Here is a 6,000-nt window from a genome sequence, read left to right on the forward strand (position 1 = left end):
CACATACCAATGAACACAACTTCCCTAGCACTACAATCAAATCCCAAATCTAGCATCTCTAAACACTTCTTAACAACATATCCAAAACACATGAATAGATGTATAATATAGAAGAAATGTGGATCAAATCTCTCAACACAACTACATAGGAAACTCAACATCAACTATACCAACCAGTCACTAATGAAAACTAAAGCATGTTGACATCAATGCGAACACACCAATAGCTCATTCTGCCAAAACTTGCAACACACCATTCCTAGAGTGGATTCTCTAAAGGAATATATTCTCTTTAGTTGTTGTCAATGATTGAATCATCTCGATAATTGCAATTATAATTTTCCATTGGTAAATAAATTTTAAATATTTTTATCGCATGACCCTAGGTGTCCAAGTACTCATTCTAAGGATCATGAAGACACACAAAAATGACTTAGAATTATAAGGTTAATTTCACACAAAAATGATTATTTTGGATGAGATGATGATGTGATTGCCATGATTGTCTTACTACTGTATTCATGATAGAGATGATGTCTATGCAGTTGTCTTTTTCATAATGATAAAAAGCTGGTATGTGAGGTATTATAATTGCAGAGTTGCGTGTTTTTGTTGCATCTGAATGATGTGAATGAATGTCGATTTGAGCATCTATGAAGCATGTTGGACTTCAAGTTGAATAAATGCATAAGTGAGGCAGACTGTGGACTGATATGTAAATGTGTACAGCTTTCATGATGTTTTGGTTCGGACTTCATCTTGTTCAACATACTCCAGAAAGCATTTGATACATGGGGATGATTTGTGGCATTCGCTATTTTGGACATTACGAGATATATTGTACTTTTTGGCATATTAGGGATTTAAGTTTCACAACCTTTCTATGTATTATCGAGCAAGGATCAGAGTTTTTCTTTCTGGTTCTTTTCTCCGGGAGCTCTTTGGATCAACTTTTATAAAGAAATATATAAATAAAATATATTAAGTGGCACTACCACCTTTTTTGGGAAAAAAAAAGATAGAGACGATGTCATATCACTCATTGTCAACATGATATGATGTTGCAATTCTCTTCACTTGTCTGATTATTTATGATATATGCAATGTATATGTTGTCTCATGGATATTGGTGGATGCAGATATTAGACATCGACTCCACCTGGTCTCACAAGTCTGAGCATGTCTTCATCCCAATGGCAAGTTGATTGGAGGTGACATGAGTTCCTTCTACACACTCTAGGCTTAAGTTGATATCCTTGTTAGTTTAGTGTCTTGGCTTGAGTCGTTGTATGGTATGTTGTTCAACCCTATGACAGGTTGCCTTATGGAAGTTGTGATTATATATTAATTAATAATTAATAGATTAATATAGTTTATTAAATATTAAATTAAATTAATGGATGACATTAATATTTAGATATCATTGTGTAATTTAATTATTGAGGGTTATTATTTATTAATGTTATTTTGTGGATCATAATATTTGACATTTATCATTATGCATGAAAGATTATTTATTTATTTATTTATTTTTATATACGTATGTGGGAGATATTTATAGTATTGAGTTTAAATCATATTGGCAGGAGTATTTTTATCTATCAGTACATTTAATTATTTGTTTATTATTTATTTATGTATTCATTGCTGACTCATCTACTTATTGGTTATTTATTTGTTATTATTTGTTTACCTACCCTTTGTTATGATTGGCCTTTTTGGGAGTTGTGTTTGTGAGATAAAATTATTATTTTATTTATTTTATGGATTTAATTAGGTGCTTATATTTATTTGTGCTTATGATTTATTTATTCATTTTACCTACCTATCCTCTTTTACTATTGGGTTGTTCTTATTGTTTAATCTTTTGGATTATTAAATTATTATTTATCCTACCTACCCTATTATATTATTGGTTGAGAGATTTGGGTAAGTTAAGTAATATTAAATTTTATATTTTCTTACCTCAATTTTGTGCATGGTTGGTAAGAAATATTATATTAATAATTATTTTGATTGGTGGAGATTTTTGTATAGTTTCGAATGCAATTTTATTTATATGGCTTTTTGAGTTTTGTTGTTGGTTGGTTTCCTAGAGAATTCTTTGTATTGTTGAAGATTTTGATTGTTTGGAACTTGGCTTTGGTTTTGGCTAGATTTTGGATTGGATTTGCGCTTCACCGAATTCATTTGCCATAACTTCAATATTCTAGGTTGGAGGTTTTAACCCTTTTTGCATTTGATTTCAAAAAGATTGTTTTCGTTGAGTCTATGAAAAGATTGTCTGTAGGAGTGGGAAATTTTGATATTGTTGTTGGAATATTGATATAGTTTTATATTCATAATATTAGTTGGGACTATTGTATTTTATGGATTTTACGGCTAGTGTATTGTCATGTATGGCATTTGCAAATACCTTCTGTGTGCATCGTGAATGCTTTTTGGTCTCTCTTCGCTTTACAATTCGGGAGTGTGATTACTCAAGTTGTGTTTTTTTTTTTTGATTGGTTTCGTCATCATTTGATAGCTTTCATCTTTTTTATGGGCCTTGTCATTAATTTTATCCTCGTATTCAAAGTTTTTGTGTCTTTGTCACAAATGCACTATTCTACTAGACATATGTGCTATTGTTTATTTCAAATGCATTCCACTGCTTGTCAATTTCTCTACGGAAGGTGGCAAATGCGCTATTATATATGATATATTTATCGATCTTATTCTTATATGTGGCGTATAATTGTATATATGCGCCCTTAAAAGCGATGACAGAATGTATATATGTGTTAAAGTATTTGTTGAATGAACTACATTGTTTACCAGATGCGCTATTCTGCTCTATCTTTGTGTTTTGGTCATTTGGGCTCCCTATGTTGAGTTTTCTTGATCTGTTTTTGTACTAGAGGCTATTTTTGGTATCCTTGTGACTTTCAAAGTTGTATATTGTTCAGATTTGGATGTTTGTTTATGTTTTAGCTCCAGCAAGATGAATTGTTCCTTGTTATTGAGGATTGTATTGTTATGGCTCCAGCAAGATGATTTATTCCTTGTTGTGGAGGGATTGCTCCAACGAGATGATGTGTGCCTCACCGTCGAGGGATGTTTTGATTTGGTTGAGCAAGAGGATAATGCCTTGCTCTTGTTTATTGATGTTTTTATTATTGATGAGGCTCTTGGTTATATGTTGGCATTATGACATTTTTGCTATCATTTTATTGCATATGTGCATGTGGATATTTATGGTGATTATTGTATGATCCTCCTTGTTGATGTGATTGTTGTGTTACCCTAAGGTCTTGGAATATGGTTAGGGGGAGTGGGCTTCCATGTGATGGCCATGGTCATGGTCATGGTCATGAGAGAATAGACTACCAAGAGGTTCCTTGTAAGGATGCTTGGATTCTAGACCACCAGGAACACATTAGAAGTCTTCTTGATTTTAAATAAGTAATAAATATAATATTAGTTAATTGGGTTGGGTAATTAGGACTCACCTAATAAGGTAATAATTGGTTTTGGTGCCCCACCTCATGGCCCTTGAGTGGAGACTCGGGATGAGCTAGGAAAGACCATGGAGATAGTAAGTCAAACTCCTTTGATTCTCTCATAGGTTGAGATGGATCCACATGTCTATCAGGGTGTGGCATTGTCCCCTTCTATGTGAGGATAGCATTTGATGACACCCTTTCCCTACATGTGTCCATGGTCCTTATGCCTTGGTTGTTGGTATGCCTCTGGGAGTTTTATGCTTTTGATTTAGCCATGTGTTGTGATTTGGATTATTTGTTCATGTGGTTGATTTTAGCTGTGGTTGTTGTCTTGTTGAGATCTCTTTGGTTGTTAGGTGTCAACCTAGATCTAGAGTGTGTGTGGGACCTTGTGTCATCTCCTAGCACATGTAGTGGTTCCTTATGGTTCCACATGGCTGGGTGGTCTGATGCCTTCTTCCATTGGGATGTTCTTCATTGGATGCTTTTGTACGAGGATGTCGATTCTTTATCTCTTTAGCTTATGGATGGATTCTTGTAGTAGATTGTTGTATACATTTATGTAATGTAAACCAATGTTGTAATAGTGATTCATGTGGCATTTATATTAGTAGGACAAGAAATTTTTTTATGAGATAGTTGTATCTATTAATGGAGACTATGTATCTTGATGTTAAAGGATCTTGCATTCTTATGTAATGGAAGTTGATGTAGCAGTTTGTGTGTAATGTTCTTGTAGTAGTTTATGTTATTGTAATCCTTTATTGATTCTATGTTGTATCTTGGATATTCATTATTCATGTAATTAGGGTTTAGACTCATGGTTAAAGTAAAGGGTTGCTATCGACTTGGTGATATGGATGCTTTATCATGTAATGTGGATATTGGATTAGTCTTAAATGGTTTAGAGTTTATGTCCTTAGTTGTAAATGAAGTTACTCCTTAATGCCCTTGTCTCTTGAATGTGGTTGTGTATGAGTATTATGTTGGATATATATGATTATTTTTAATAATGAAAATGAATGACATGTTGTAGGAGATGATTTAGTAATAGGTAATTATGGTATATTGAATGATTAAGACAATTGGATAAGAGATGTTATCGGTTAGTATTCATGTGTTTGTATGGTATTGAAATAAGGATTGTATCCTAGTCATGTGCAATGCATTAAGATATAGAGAGAATAATCATTATGCTTGAAAAAGGATATTTAGTATGCATTATGTTATGGAAGTAGAAGGAACTAGGAACATTTGGAATTGGTGCTTTAAAATGAACCTAAAGGAAATAATTGGTAATTGGTTTTAATGGAATGTACTTATGATGACTTAATTAAGTGGATGGTCTCTTTTGTTACTGTAAGAGGTAAATGTTAGGATTGGGATGTAGATTCAAATGACGATGTTAGAATGTGATGAAATTATATGATGTTAGTTATGTTCATGTACTTATTGTTATATTAGGTAATGGCGTTGAGATACCCTAGGGAATGTTAATTGATGAGTTGATATTAATTTTGCTTGTGTATTGGGTTCATACGGTTATGTTAAAGTTGATCATGTGTATGTTTGGTAGATGTTTGATAAATTGTATATATGTACTTGATTATAAGTGTTGCATTAGTTAAGTATTTAAAAATAAAAAATAATATTTTTATATCTATTTGTTAGTTAGTTGGTTAATTTCTCTAGGGTATTTTGGCGGGAATTACAATCCCTGTGAATTAATTAATCCATTTTTTGTTCATTGATCAATTCAATTATTGACATTACATGAGTATAAATTATTTATTTATTTATTACAGCATGTTATGGATATTTGACTTGTGGAAATGATACACTTTTTTATCCAACCCAAATGACCCCATACTTGGGGCATGATGGTTTTTTCTAGTCTACAATCATTTTTCTTTATATGTAAAAACTTGGCTTGTAATCACATTAAGATAGATTCTCTATCCTGGCTTTTGTTGCATTATAAACTTGTTATTTATTTCTCAATAAAATTTAGTTATTCTCTTTTTATCTCAATGACTTTTTCTATATTTTATGTGAATGATTGTATTTTACTTACTGTTTTTTTTGGTTCTTAGTTTAAGTGTGTCTTTAATTTTATATTATTTAGTTTATTTCTTTTCAAAATAATATTCTACATAAATATTTGTATCTTTTATTTTTGTTCTAATTCTAGAACTACTCCTTCTATGATAATTAATTAATAAATTTTAAGCTAGATAATTTGATAACAATATAGTTAGTTAGATAGTTTAAAATGTTCATTCATTAATGGGTAAGCTAATTTAATTAATAGTTCTCTTATCATTTGAATCATAATAAAGGTTAATGTCAAATTTCTTACAACCTACTAGATTCTATATATGCACACGTGTAATCTGTAATGCCCCGCCAGGAACCCTAAAGGAAAACAACACAACTAGGCAACTAAAGGGTGAAATAATTTATTTTTTAAGACTAAGTGCACTAACTATAACCATTGCATGTTTAATAACACAGC

This window comes from Cryptomeria japonica, chromosome 3, assembly GCF_030272615.1.
Source record: "Cryptomeria japonica chromosome 3, Sugi_1.0, whole genome shotgun sequence".
In the NCBI taxonomy this organism is placed as follows: domain Eukaryota; kingdom Viridiplantae; phylum Streptophyta; class Pinopsida; order Cupressales; family Cupressaceae; genus Cryptomeria; species Cryptomeria japonica.